Source organism: Triticum aestivum, chromosome 7D (assembly GCF_018294505.1).
Source record: "Triticum aestivum cultivar Chinese Spring chromosome 7D, IWGSC CS RefSeq v2.1, whole genome shotgun sequence".
Classification (NCBI taxonomy): domain Eukaryota; kingdom Viridiplantae; phylum Streptophyta; class Magnoliopsida; order Poales; family Poaceae; genus Triticum; species Triticum aestivum.
In genome coordinates this window covers 576,782,179-576,798,095 of record NC_057814.1, presented here as the reverse complement: position 1 = coordinate 576,798,095, position 15,917 = coordinate 576,782,179, and the positions used below count along the sequence as shown (strand labels likewise).

The following is a 15,917-nucleotide window of genomic DNA, read 5'->3' as shown; positions in this document are numbered from 1 at the left end:
CAACTGCAAGTGTCACCCCAACCGCAACTTCATGTCTCCCAAAATGGCTGCAACTACAAGTGCCACCCTCAAATGCAATTGCATGCCTCCTTCCTGACTGCAGTTGGCCATGTGTTTTTGTTTGAGGGCGGAGGGAGAGAGGGGCAGTTGCATGCCAGACACTAGGCCTGCAACTCAAGTGTCGTCTTTGACTGCAACCGCATGTCAACACGCCCAACTGCAACCAACCTTTTGTTTGGTCGATGGGCAGCATGAGAGGTGGGGGGGGGGGGCAGTTGTATGCCCGACACTAGGCTTGCAACTCCATGTGTTGCCCTCGACTGCAATTGCACGCCTCCCTCCCAACTGCAACTATCCTTTGTGTTTTTGTCGGAGAGCAGCCGGGAGAGGAGGGGGTAGTTGCATGCCTGATACTACGCATGCAACTGCAAGTGTTGCCCCAGACTGCAACTCCATGTCTGAAACGCGACTGCAACTCTGTGGTGTTTTGTCGGGGAGGGAGAAGTTGCATGTTCGACACTTGGCATGCAACTGCATGTGTCGCCCACGACTGCAACTCTTGGTGTTTTGTCGGGAGATGGACAATTGCATGCCTACCACTAGACCTGCAACTGAAAGTGTCGCCTCAGGCTACACCTGCATGCCGCCATGATGCCAGCTGACCGAGACTTCCCTTTAAGTCTGAATCGACCGAGCTGTATCCACATCTATTATTAAATTTATTTAATATTTCATATTTTATTTTGTTCTGTTTTTATCTAAAAAGAGACATTTGGATTTTTTTTAAAGCATGCCTGATGTAGGGTGGAACCCTAGATGGCCGATCTTTCACGAAAGGAGTGGATCCCGCGAAGAACACGAAGAACACGAGGGGAATCACGAGGGGAAACACGAGAGAAACACTAAAACCAACAAGAACGATCACACATGTGCTAGATCCTCGAAACACAAAGAGATACAAGATCCGAATCCAACAAAGGACGATACATAGGGTAACCGGTTCTTCTCCGTGAGGAGGTCTTGATGTCTTCTCCGTGAGGAGGTCTTGTATCCAAGGTGGATCTTCTCCGTAGAGGGGCCACGGTCTCTCTCGTGGAGTAGATCCGATATGGATGAGCATAGATCTATCTCTCAAATGAGCTATCACAACACTAGCCCTAAAACGTAGGTGGAGGGGGAGTATATATAGTCTAAGGGGAGAAGGGGTACATGGGCCACGGCCCAGATGCGCTGCACACAGGCAGGGGGGCCGGATGTCCGGTCGTCGGGCCGGATGTCCGGGCCTTCCCGAGACGCCGGATGTCCGGGCGCTGGGGCCGGATGTCCGGGCTGGCAGGGTCCAGCCTTGTTGCTCTCTGGAATGGCGGGGTCCGGATTTCCGGGCTGGAGGCCGGATGTCCGGGGGCTCGGGACGCGCCGGATGTCCGGGCTGGTCGCCGGATTTCCGGGCCCTGTAGACTTGGCCGCTGGCTCCTTGCTGCTGGTGCCACTTCCAGGGGCCGAATGTCCGGGCCAGGGCCGGATGTCCGGGTCCTGGGAGCTGTCTCTGTCTTCTTCCGTCGCCGCTTCCATGCTTCCCTTGCGGATGGTGTAGTTGTTCCTTGGCGCTTGCACTCCCCTCGTCGTCCGTAGTGTTCCGACAATACCTATGCATGCACACGAGAGGGGTGTCAAGTAGTATACCATCCTCGAAGGGGTCAAGTGAACACGTGTACAGGAGAAGATTCACCTTTAGGTATGAGAAGTAGATGTCGCACGTGTCACTTGCCAAATGTACTCTTGACATGGCTTCATCGTGTAGTAGTGGAAATGGCAAGATGGGCATAGAATGATATATAATCGACAATAACCCATAGCCAAGTGAGGGCCATGTAGAAGAAATGCGTGAAGTATTTGCACGAAGAGAGCGGTGGGAAAGACAATCCATTGGATCCCAAGTCATCATTGCTCTCTAGAGCTCGTTTTGTCAACTCGTGGGATTGCGAGGTTGACAAGTATTCATGGGTACCTACACAAAAGAGACACAAACCAAAGCAATTATGCGCGTGGTATATGTACACATCATCCATCATGATGTGTATGTGCACGTGAGAGTTAGCACGAGATAAGCATCGCTCAAAGAAATTTGATGCATGGTATAAGAACATGTCATCCATCATGAAAGAATAGTTATTGTGTATAACACGATGGGGATGCAAATTGAGCATACAAATATATGGCACAGCAATATCATGGTCGTACATGGGGAGCATATTGTGCACATAAGTATGAGGATCATGCAATGGATTGGATGGATCAAAATCTCCTAAAATGTATGAGCAAACTTTGGGGTCTCCTCATGAGCAATAATGAAAACATCATATGGAGAAAATGGACAACATCCAAATTAATGCATATCCGAAGCTAGGTGGTAATGGCATGGCATATTAGAAAAATGATGCAAAGGAAGCATATCAATATCATCACAAGAAAAACAAATGCCAATAACCATGGGCTTGTCATCTATGCCATATGTGCAAATTGGGTTCATTTTAATGGCATATGCATAGTCACTACGATGAGATTGCAAATATGACATATGATTGATCTCATGTATAGCGTATGACAAGTCAAGCGGATTGTCAAACATGATGTGACCGAGAGAATTAGCACAAGAAATCCTATGTAACATGGCATCACAACTAATAGACTCCACATGGCAATCATCAAACTCATCATAAATGGGTAAATCATCTCATGGGGAAATCATACTAGCATCAAGCATGTCAATAGGGGGATCAACATCATGCAAGCAATCAATGTCATGAATGCCCACTAGTGGGACTAGAGCATCACCGTCACCTATGTTACCGTTTTCATTCCACTTATGTGGTCTAGGTGAGGTGGCAAAGACCAAATGGTGGTCATCTTCATCTTGATGGAACCATGTGGGGGGTGCATCATATTCCACCATGGCCATCGTCTTGTCCAAAGGGAGGACGTAGTCGTCGCGAATCGGTGCGTCATCATATAGGGGGCCTAGCACCAAATGAGAAGACACAATAGAGGTAGAGGTCAAGTTGTTAGAAATGCAAATGGCCTCACATGCCCTATCAACTATCACACTCTCTCTATGTGGTGGTTCACTCACTCCCTCAAGGTAGGTGCACTCAATCTCATATATGATGGAGTCACTCATCTCACTCAAGTGGTGGGGGTTGTGGCTCTCCTCACATGAGAATTGTGGTAACACATCATATATTGGGCTAGTGGTGAAGTCACTCTCACTCTCAATATGGTGGCAAAAGTCACTCAAGTCATCATATGTCGCCGTGGTCGAAGGGAAATCCCATGCTCAACCATCTCATCGCCGTCACTGTGGATGAAGGCCGAAGATGGCACATCATAACTCTCGCCTCCTAAGATGGAAGCATCATCCTTGCTCGTCACCATGTTGGCCGCCTCCAAAGCTTGGTCCTTGATGGTCTCCATAGTCGTAGTCGTCGCCGCACCATCTTGAAAAAGAGTCGAAGTAGACTCGGCATCATCAATGCCACAAAGAGGGATGGCGGTGAAGTCGAACTTGGGAGCATCGTCTTGGAGCTCGCCGGGCTTGGACATCATGGTGGTACTAGCCTCATGCTCGATCTCATGGAGCTTGGTCGTCGCGAAGTGAGCTTGGGGTGGATAACTTTGGCCTTGATGAGTTCTTGTTCTGCCTTGAGAGCACCAATGTAGTTGTCATCGAGGGACTTGTAGTTCTCGAGGAAGATCGTCTTGGAGATGTCATTGTGCAATCCCATCATGAAGTGGAACTTCATCGAAATGGGGTCGTCCATGCCGGCTCGTCGCAAGGCAATCTTCATCTCCGTGAAGTACTAGTCGATGGACTTGGATCCTTGGATGGTGTTCTCCAATTGGCGTTGAAGTTGTTCCGTGTAGGTTGGAGGCATGAACTCTCGCCGCAAAGCTCTCTTCGTCTTGGGCCAACTCATGTTGTAGGTCTCCGAAGGTGTGTGAAGCCACCATGTGGACGCGTAGTCGTGGAAGTTCCTTGTGGCACACTTCACTTGATCTTCGGGAGGACTTTGGTGTAGCTTGAGGTAGTCGTCCATCAAACACTCCCACTCGAGATACTCCTCGGGTTCTAGAGTCCCATAGAAAGGAATCGCGTGGTCGATGTCGAGGTCGTAGTAGCTTGTGGAAGTCGCGGACTTGAGCTTGGGGAGCTTCTCTTGAAGTGCTTGTGGGCGAAGATGCCGTATGTCCATAGGCGAAGATGCCTTGAAGTCGCTCGGCGAAGATGCCAAGGGAGATGGTGAAGTCGTTGAGCGGTTGTTGGTGTTGAGCTCTTGACCTTCACGTCCTTGTTGGTGATGGTGTCGATGCCGATTTGATTTTGCCAGAGATGGTAGCTCGGAGGCATGTGTTCTTGAGCGTCTTCTCGAAGATGAGGAAGACCGCTTGTAGGACTTGATGAGGGCTTTGATCTCCTCCATTTGAGCTTGCATCTTGGCGTCGTTGGAGTTGTTCATGGCATCGAACTCGTCATTGTTGTTGTAGATCAAAGATGAAATGCCTTGCCTATCCATCACAAGACTCGAGCAAATATGAGTGGAGAAAGGAGAAGAACTATACCAAATGTACCTTGACCGATGTTGAAGATGGATCAATGATCACTCAATGATGTAACAAGGAAATAGCACAATTGGTACCAATTATTGTCGGTTTCTCATACCTACACAAATAAGGCTTATGGTGGAGCTCAGTGAGGATAGTGGCACAAAAATTTGATGCAAAATGTTAGTAAGAGTCAATAATGTTGAAAGAGATTCACAAATTCGCAAGTGTAACAAGTAGACCAATAGCAATATGTGGCACACGGGAACACACACACGGATAGATAAATGGGGTCGTGAAACCAAGGATGAGCACAAAATGTGGAATCCACGAAAAACGCTCGTGTTGCACAACTCAAGAGAGACGCTAGCACGATTGCTCTATAGGCGGATACGACACTTGTGCACAACCTATAAGATGCAAAATGTAACAACTTCTATCCCAAGTATGCTATGTGTATGATGTTCCGGTGGTATGATCCAAGATGATCGGATATGACAATCTTATATGCAATGAGGTATGATGCTATGGCACTTGCTTACAAGCTTCTTTGCTCTTTCTCTTTTGCTTAAAAGCTTATTCTTCTTCTTTTTTTGTATATGGCCACAATGCGAAATGCACAAACCAAGATAGCAATTGGGTATATACGGGAACAATCTTGTGACACAAGGGATGATATGATACCAATATGATATGGTATGTATGTAATGGAAGGTGTAGACCACTAATGTGCACAAGTAACGTTGCCGGCAATACTCAAATGGCTAGTCTCGATAGACAAGTGACGCAAAATGGGCTAGGGGCTATCAATGCAATGTCAAGGGAATATACAATGGAAGGATACCACGATACCAAGATGATATGGAGGTTACCGTCCGTGGCGATGATGAGTGGCGGTGATCTTGAGGGAGATACCAAGATGATGGAGACTCGTCCCTAAGTAGCCGAAACACCTTAGGAAACGGAAAAACCGCAAACTCAAAATCTCAAATGTCAAATGGTGGTAGCGGGATGCGGTGGTGGTTTTGTGGAAGCTCAATGGAAATGCGGAATGGCAATGATGGGTTGTGGAGTACGCAATGCGGAAGTCGAGGGTAAGGTGGTGGACTATACACGGTGTCGGAGTTGGAAGCACGGTCCCTAAGTAGCCGAAACACCTTAGGAGACACAACTCACAACACAAACAAAATTGGGTTAAGTTGGGGTGGTGGAAGTGTATGGTGGATAAGCCTATGCGGAAGTGGTGGTGGTTGATGAAGAAGCAACCGTCCCTAAGTAGCCTAAACACCTTAGGAGACTCGAATCACTCCTCAAGCAACCACTAATGCGATGGGGAACAAAATTGGTTAGGTTGTGGAAGTCGGTGGTGGTTATGCGGAGGTTGTGGTGGAAGCCCTAGGCAAAGATGCCAAAGTTCCAAAAATTTGATGGAGTCAAATGGTGATGGTAGTATTTTTGTGGGAAGGGGGATGTCAAGAGCTTCTCAACGAGCTAAAGAACGCGAAAATCGGACTCCGGATGAATTAGTTATGGACAAAACGGTGAAACGGGGATGGCTGAAATGTCAGGGGCCGGATATCCGGGGGTGGGGGCCGAATATCCGGGGGTGTATGTCCAGAACCGTGCAGATTTGGCGCGCCAGGAGCCGGATGTCCGGCTTGGGGCCTGGATGTCCGGCCCGATGGCCCGGATGTCCGGCCCAACGATTCCAGATCGGGATTTGGACTTCGAAACTCGATTTGGGTCGGAAATTGATGATTTTGGGGGCAAAATTGATGGGATTTCGTGGATGGAAAGTGGGGAAACTTGGGGATATGCTAGATCCACTCGAAACCAAGCAAATCCATGGATCAAAATCAACAAAACTTCCTCAAACCAACAAATCACAAAAAAAAATTGGGGCTATTTTTTGGTGGGGATTTTCGAATTTAGGACGAAATCAACAAAATAAGGTTAGAAAACACAACGGGGAGGCTCCGAAATCGTGATCAACGTGGCTCTAGATACCAAGATGATGTAGGGTGAAACCCTAGATGGCCGATCTTTCACGAAAGGAGCGGATCCCGCGAAGAACACGAAGAACACGAGGGGGAAAACGAGGGGAATCACGAGGGGAAACACGAGAGAAACAATAAAACCAACAAGAACGATCACACATGTGCTAGATCCTCGAAACACAAAGAGATACAAGATCCGAATCCAACAAAGGACGATACATAGGGTAACCGGTTCTTCTCTGTGAGGAGGTCTTGATGTCTTCTCCGTGAGGAGGTCTTGAATCCAAGGTGGATCTTCTCCGTAGAGGGGCTGCGGTCTCCCTCGTGGAGTAGATCCGATATGGATGAGCGTAGCTCTATCTCTCAAATGAGCTATCACAACGCTAGCCCTAAAACGTAGGTGGAGGGGGAGTATATATAGTCTAAGGGGCGAAGGGGTACATGGGCCACGGCCCAGATGCGCTGCACGCAGGCAGGGGGGCCGGATGTCCAGGCGTCGGGCCGGATGTCCGGGCCTTCCCAAGACGCCGGATGTCCGGGCTGGCAGGGTCCAGCCTTTTTGCTCTCTGGAATGGCGGGGTCCGGATTTCCGGGCTGGAGGACAATACCTATGCATGCACACGAGAGGGGTGTCAAGTAGTATACCATCCTTGAAGGGGTCAACTGAACACGTGTAAAGGAGAAGATTCAGCTTTAGGTATGAGAAGTAGATGTCACACGTGTCACTTGCCAAATGGACTCTTGACATGGTGATGTCCGTAGAATGCTCCGCATCAATGCCACATAAACCTAGTTGCACGTCCGCATCGCATGTGAAATAACATACATGAGCTCTCTTACTTTTTAATTTGTGGATGATAGCAAAATTACAAACAGACAAGTAAAACAATGCCCGACTCAACCCAATCAAATAAATAAAATGCAAGCTAAAAACCAGTGTTAACTAACATTGAACATTTTTCTAATGGCATGACGAATATTTTTAAATAATATTGAACATTTTCTAATGGCACGTTAGATATTTTTCAAATACACGATGAGTATTTATGAAAATGCACGAACACATTTTATAAAAAAATTGAATAATGTTTACAATTTTTAGAAACAAAATATGAAAATGTAAATAAAAATGAAAAAGAAATCCAAAAAAACAAAAGAAATAGCATGTTAAGAAAATTGTAGGAACAACAGCTAATATAGCTGGCCGGTGCACCACACAGTTAATAGTCGAACAATAGCTAAAAGTTTCAGAAAAAAATGCTCAAACAATAGCTAAAGCTTACACAATCAATGAGCAGCAGCACCGAACAAAAAAACCTGCCCAAAATGTCCGGCCCAACACAACTTGATAACGCACAGACCAAAGACAAAAAAACAGGGCCAGCCCAAAAAGCCACAAGATGCAACGATGGGGACATGGGTTGGACATAAACGAAAAAAATAAACAGGTGACATCAGCCTACTTAGACTTCGTGAAGTCTAAGTCGACTGAGTCCTAGACAAATCTTTGCTTTTTTTCTGGAATGCAAAGTAACTCTTGTTACAAGTTGAAAACCAAATTGAGACGATGCTAATTGTTCTTGTGTTTGAGTGGTGGAGAACAATGCAAATGGCGGAGAGGCGAAGCATTGGTCACCGTTGCTGAGAGGCGAAGGCAGTGCAATGATCTCACAAAAAGAATAGAACAATCCTTCGATACAGGCTTGCATGTTTGTTTTATGGGTGTATCTAGATCTCAGTTGACTAGATATAACCAAGTTTCAATCAAGTGACATAACATGTACAGTAAAAGATAAAAAGAAAAAAATTGAAAATAATTTTTTACACAGATCTCAATATAAGAACTCACGGATATAGCTTCGACAAAAACTTAGCAAGATTATTTTTTTATTCCCCTCTGCTACACGATTCCGGCTCTACTGCTCCTCCCGGATCATCTTCTTCACCACGAGTTCCAACAGATCAGACTGGCAACATTTCTTCAGCAGCTCAAACCCATCCGTTGCAACATTCCCAGGAGAAGAAAGGAACCGCATGCACGCCTCACGCAGCACCGGGCAATCATGTTGCTCTGCCAACGTCAGAGTGGCGGCCACTGAGCCCACGTCGATGTGCCGGCACAGCGCCTCCTCACAGGCTCGTTTCAGCTTCTCCAGCTCGTACCTGTCCGCCGCGATGAGCAGCCTCTCCGCCATCATGGCCGTCTCTATCAGGTTTCTAGAAGGAGGCGAGTCTGTGTATATGAACTGAAGCAGAGCCTTGAACACCTCAACTTCGATGCCGTCAACCCTTAGTTGGACAGTGTCCTCGTCGGTCGTGGCTGCAGAGGCGCGCGAGATGTCCGCCTTCAAGACGGGGGATCGGGCCTCGAGCAACGACCGGTGCGCGGACAATATCTCTCCGCCGACCCGTATCGTGACGTCCGGTCTCTCCTTGTTCCAGATGGCTTCCACGAATTGCCGGTGCAAGTGCAAGTCGAATGGCGGCTGCCCAACTGTGGGTTCCTGCTCCGTGCCAACCTCTGTGCACTCCTCCGTGACCACGGTGAGGTCGTACAGGATGGTCAGGCAGTCGTCCTTGAGATGCTTCTGCTTGTCGAGATGATGAAGTCCCTCCATCCTCGTGGTAGATCGCGAAGGCCGAGGTCTGGCATGGTTCGGGTGTAGGATGGCACCCCGGCCTGGTCGAGTATACTCGCCTGAGCCTTTGTCGTGGCATCCTCGTCGTCCCATGAACGACGGCCGTCATGCTCGAGGAAGAGGGAGACGTGGGAGCCCTCGTGCTCCTCCCCGCAGCCGTTGGGATAGTATAAAAGACGCCAGCCGTGGCCGCCAACGTTGAACGTGTCAGATCTCATCGACTCGTCCACCATCTTGCTGACTTTCGTGTACCCGTCGATTCGGAGCACGTAGGAGCCGGTCGACTGCCTCGCGGCGGCTGTTGAAGCTGAGAGCTGCTGCCGGCCGGCGCCGTGAAGGACGGACAGGAGCGTGGACATGGACATGGAAATGGTGGTGATGACCTGATGGGGGCAAATTTGACAAATTTGACCTATAGACGAAATCAAATCACAGAATGAACTGTCCGTGAAACTATTTCACGCGGCTGACCCGTGGCGCCTAGCTCTCAGGCTAGGCGCTGCACTAGTGCAACGTCTAGGAGCTAGGCGCTACACTGTATAGTATGGCGCCTAGCTCTCAGGCGCTGCACACTGGCTTAGTAATTTTCGGATCACACGGGTGCGACACTGGCCGTGTAGCGCCTATCTGTGAGGCGTTGCACAGTGTAGTGTGATGCCTTCGTGTCGGGCGTCACACAAAAAGGTCAGCCGCGTGAAATAGTTTCACGGACAGTTTATTTTGTGATTTGATTTTGTCCATAAGTCAAATTTGTCAAATTTGCCTGATGGGGGCAGGGGCCGGTCGGCTGCAGCCTTGCAAATGACAAATGCAGCTGGTACGATTTTACTATGTAAACGTGCGGAAAATCATGAGTGTATGGCTATATCGTATTTGCAGAGATTGTAGGGAACCGGTTGATATGCAGCAGATCGCACTTGCAGATAGGAACTGTAGTAAAATGGGGACCAAACTATATAGCCATGACTTGGGCTACAATTAATGGCAGACAATTTTTGTAAAGGGAAGGCCAGCATGGCAATGTTTATTTACGACACAAATATTGCGGCGTGGACCGAGAGTGGGGCTCTCAAAAAATAATTCACAGAATGAATACTTCTTTTTCTAACAACGCTTGCTGGTTTGGAAAGATATATTGTAAGGAAAATGTTTTGTTTTCTTCCCCAAGTAATGGTGGATTGTCCCCTAAAAAGGTAAAGGTTGATAATTTGTTCCATGAACTCTGAAACCACATATGCAGCCTAATAACTTTTGCTACACTCATGGACTAAGGACATCTCCAACGCGGCCGCTCAAATCGGACTCACTAGACGCGTCTGCGGACATGGATATGGGAGCCGATTATCCAACTGTATATCTCAAATGTCCGCCTCTGAAATAAAAAAATAGTGTATTTCAACAACGTTCCTCAAATGGCAGCGCTCAGCTAAATAGCCTTCCATCAAACATGCCAAATATTATTCCGCCAACTACATGATGCCCTTAAAGAAACTACGTGATTAATTAGTAGTCGATTTTTGTTTGGCAGGAAGCTACTAATCTTGGTGCTTCTAGCGTAGCTTCCGCCAAATCTAGTAGCCAAGTAGCCTACTTTCGTCAAATCTTGTAGCATATGAAGAAAATAAAGTGAAACAAAGTGATTTGTGGCTTCCGCGAACTTCAGACATGTTATCCGCCATAGCCAAGCATGCTAATCATCTTCCGCCAAACCCAAATAACAATGCATCCCAGCGGCGGCCTTCCGCCAAACCCAAATAGCAACGCATCCCCAGCGGAGAGAGGGGTACGTGGTGGCTGTTGATTGGCCAGAAGGATGTTCGGACTCTCCCAGAACTTCTCCGGGTTTGCTTCCGGTTTGCGAGAATTCAGAAAAGCGGTCGCGTCGACGAACGAATACTGATCCATGTTGGATGGCCAATTACGACAGCTCTGTCCAGACATATGCTAGCATTTTGAGGGTTGCCGTTGAAGATTTTTTTTTGCATAGAGGTTGCCGTTGGAGATGCGACCTTATAGAATGAGGTATCATGCCAAAATCCCCGTAGGTCTATGACATCCTCTCCGTGGATCTAGGATATTCACACCCTAAAAGTACTATGAAGAAAATTGTCTTTCCTGAGTATATTTCATAGCCTTTGATTTGCGCATAGAGGAAAAAAATCGGCAAAAAAAGTTGACAAAGCATGTCTTTCGCAAATGTTTTTTGTAAGACACTTGCCAAAGAATAAAAAAAAATAAAAAAATGCATGTGTTAATTTGGATTTTCAATAGCAACATGTTGAATTTTGCTTTTATTTACAAAGCTGGAAATATATATGAGTATCCAAATCTAGTTTTTTTCTTGAAGTTATAGCCCAACTTTTATGTACATGTAGTTCAAAATTGAATATTGCCCCGTAAATAGCTAGAAATACAATTAATGTCTTAAAATTAGCAAATGGTTCCACAAAATGTCAGTAGTGATGTAATTAATATGTTTAATGAGGAAAATTAGGGATGTTTTACATAAAAAAATCCTACTATTTTAAGGCATTAACTGCATTTATGGGCATTTTATGGACATCGAGATATAGGGATTCCACTTTATTTATCCATGTTAAAAAAAATCAAGTGGCCAGCTTGATAAGCTACCAATAAAAAAAGAAACTGAAAATTAAGAATAAAAATGATTTTTATGACATGGATCGATGACATCTTCAAGCTGGCAGTTGACTGGCCGCTAGAAAACTGCTCAATTCCTATTAGATGAGACATGTGTCCAAGGATTGATGGCATGGTGTTTGGTTAGAGCATCTACAGCCGGACGCCCCAAACCATCGCTCATACACCCGCGGACGCGCTCGGTCAGTGACCGGACAGGAAGGAGAAGGAAGAACATGACCCAACCGGAACCCTCATATCATCCCTATATGTCCGGGCTGTCCGCGAGTCCTCATATCCATCTCAAATATGGGAAGGATACGAGGGCTCATGGACCCGCCCGGGCAATCCGCCACGTACGACGCGGCCCCACCCCGAACCACCTTTTCTCTTTCTTTATTCATTTTTTTATTTCTCTCTTCGTCTCCATCAATCACATGCAAGTGACCAGATATATGAGGAGAAAAATGAGAAGTAGGACTGCGCGGATGGAAAGATGAGGGCTCAAAACGGATACACCCTGTCACTGACCGAGCGCGTCCGCGGGCGTTTGAGGGGTCATATTTGCTATGTTCGGTTGTAGACCTGCGCGACCGCCTCCTTTTTCTCAAGGCAAGGCTAGCGCTAGGCACGCGCCGGCCGGTCCAAACTTTCAGCAGGTCAGCGTCCTAGCCGCCAGATACAATGATTCCAAGCAGCTCGATAAGGCTTCGCCTCTGCCCCACTAACAGCTTTGCCCTCCAAACCATGAGAGCGCGCACCGATGAGAGAGTGGCCAATAGAGTGCCGCTGACCCGCCATGGACGAGCACCGCTAACGTTGCCGCAGAATAGCTTGCTGGCCTTGCTGTCTGGTATCAGTAAACCACCCCCGTCGCCGGTCGAACTCACTGTCCATCAGCACGGTCAGTTGTGAATTTGCAGCAAAATCACCTCGCGCAGCACACCCTCGCTACCGGTCGTCATTGCAGCATACCCAATTCTGGCCATTGCCGCTGCCAGCAGCTGAACGCCCCCTTCCTCCCTCTTCATTACCGCGCGCTCCCCCTGGCAACCATGGTTGTAGCATACCATAGCCGGCTCTAGTAAAAAAAGGTCGTGGTCGTAGCATCCCGCACAATGGTTGAGACCGCTGAAGGCCACCGCGACGGAGACCCTCCTCCACGTACCCACTCTTGAGCTCATCCCTTTGACTATTCCCTTCCATTTTGCCGTCCCGGCCACTCTCAACACCCGTCCAGCCGCCGTGGATGTGACGCCCCCGCCACGACAAACGCGGCTTCCCGCCACCATCGATGCAATGGCGGATGGCTAGAGGGCGGATGATGAAGTCCCCGTATGAGGTGCTCAACATGGAAGCCTTTGGCGCTTGCTTCGGTGAGGTGGTGACCAGGAACGATCCGACTCCGACGACCTCGTGCATGTTGTATTCTCATGGCAGGGGTTATCGGCCTCCCAAAATTGCATCGATGGCAACTGGTTGATTGGGGCAATGCGCGTGCTTCTTTCTTGTTCATGCTCAACCGTTTTGCCAAGTGTTTACACTCAGCAAAGCGTCAACCCTTGCCAAGTGTTTACACTCGGCAAACCGGCCAGTACCATCATTTCCGGTCCGCCCTGAGTTTTTCTCATTGAGCTCAATTTGTTGTTGAGTATCTAGGAAAACACATGGCAAATTCTTAGCCGAAGTGTCTATAAAAGAACATTCGGGAAAAGGCTTTGCTTTGCTTGAAGGGTGTATGCCGAGTGTTGTTTGCTGAGTGTAACACTCGGTGAAGGCTTTGCCGAGTGTTTTTCGTCCTTTGCCTAGTGTATTTGATACTCGACAAACAATGTTTCCAATAGTGACGTTTAAAATCAGACAAAACAGGACGGGTAACCTGAGTTGCGATGAAATAGCTATGGTTTCACACAAGTGACAATGGATAACATATATCCTAATTTACTTTCTTTATTTATGGCTTTCTCCATATTTCTTAATGGTGTGAAACTAAACAAAATGACGCGCACAAAGCGTCAACCTTTTCAGGTGGCTCAACAACCATATCATCCTTCGCATACCATCTCGTGAAACTCACTTCACCTACAATATTAATCATAAATGTTAGGTGCGGCACCAAACAAGGACAGACTAAGCTTGACAATTGTTCGACTATATATGTGTTTGTATAATTTTGTGAGTCAATCTAAAATGTCAAATCTTATTTTGCCCATCTGGAAGAGAAACATATCTTTTGGGAATATCGCTTTTTCCGGCTCATCGTCTCACTCTTATGTATAGAGTCGAGTGGGAATATTTAGGTGTAAATGACAAGACATTAGCCAGGAAATACCTAACCCTAAACCTCCTTGATCCCCGCCATGAAAAGATTGAAGAACGAGGTACTCCCTCTATCCATCTATACAGAGCTTAATGCTTTTTTCAAGGCTAATTTTGACCACATGTTAGAGCAATAATACTCCCTCCGTTTCATAATGTAATGCCTATAGATTTTTACAAAAGTCAAACATTACAAATTTTGACCATATTTATAAAGAAAACTAGATACATCTAGAATACCAAATGCACATCACTGAATACATCATGAGTTATATTTTCAGAATGCACATGTTTGATATTGTAGATGTAGACAATTTTCTCTATACACTTGATCAAAGTTGGCAAAGTTTGACTTTCACAAAAATCTATAGGCACTACATTGTGGAATGAAGGGAGTATATGACATGCAAGTTACACAAAACAGGGCTCATGCATTAGTCCCGGTTCACCCGGTTCACCTGGACCGCCTTTTCAGTTTTAGAAAAAACAAAAGAAAATGATGGAAATGCCAAAAAAATAAAATAAAATAAGTTTCCCATGTGATATGTGGTCTAGTTGTTGGGAAAATTAACAAATATGAATTTCGACTTTATTTGCAAAATCTCTCTGGAATTTTTTAAAATGGGCATAACTTTTGCATACGAACTCTGATGAAAAAGTTTTTTATATGAAAAATCATCTACTCAAAAAGTTACATCCGAATTTAACCGGGGGACCCCGTTAAACATTTTCAAAATCCTCAAAAACCTAACAGAAAAAAGATACGGGGCTTTTAAGATCTGGAGAGGCAAAAAAATTCAAAAAATTTCAAATTGTGGTCAAACAATGGTCAAACTAATTATTCTAGAATATTAGTGTTACTAAATAATTATTTTAGTTTTTTTGAATTTTGGTCAAATCTGGTCAAACTGTGGTCAAACAGTGGCCAAACAGTGGTCAAACAATGGTCAAACTAATTATTCCAGAAATATTAGTGTTACTAAATAATTATTATTGTTTTTTAAAATAATAGTTTCAAACTCAAACAGTGAAATGTGTCACTTCATGCTCAAGCTAAATTCCTGAGGGTTAATAGAATTGACATCTTACTATTGTCAGGAAAACAACAAGTGCAGACTTGGAAACGAGGGAGAATAGAACCCGGAAGTTAAGCGTGCTCAGGCTGGAGTAGTGAGAGGATGGGTGACCGTCCGGTAAGTTAGATGATTTGGAATGATGAGGGGTGATTAGAGATTAGAGGATAAATTGAGCAGTGATGGGGGGTGGTGATTAGAGATTAGAGGTTAAAATAATTCAGAAATTTGAAAATCAAAAAGAAAATTAAAAAATTCGCAAAAAAAATTTCAAAAAAAATATCATAAAATTTCCTTTAGTCCCGGTTGGTAGGTGGAGCTCCAGGCTGCTTCCAAGTGGACGGCCTTTAGTCCCGGTTCGTGTAAGAACCGGGACTAAAGGGGGGAGGCATTAGTAACGACCCTTTAGTGCCGGTTCAAAAACCGGCACTAAAGGACCTTACCAACCGGGACAAAAGCCCCATTTTCTACTAGTGTGATATATTCTTGACATTTTAGATGTAAATGTTTTTCCCCACAAACATGGACAAATTTTGTGAGGTTTGGTTTTCAAAAATTATATATGAACTACATTATGAAATGGAGGCAGTAGTAAGATAGATTCGGCAACACGTTTCTTCACAGCAAATAGACTTATACCACATTAAATC

General features: G+C 46.0%; 1 pseudogene; it reads right to left on the bottom strand.

Moving 5' to 3' along the window:
• Positions 1-8,512: 8,512 nt before the first annotated feature.
• On the bottom strand, positions 8,513-9,453 carry LOC123164585 (BTB/POZ and MATH domain-containing protein 2-like; annotated as a pseudogene).
• Between the last annotated feature and the right edge of the window lie 6,464 nt (positions 9,454-15,917).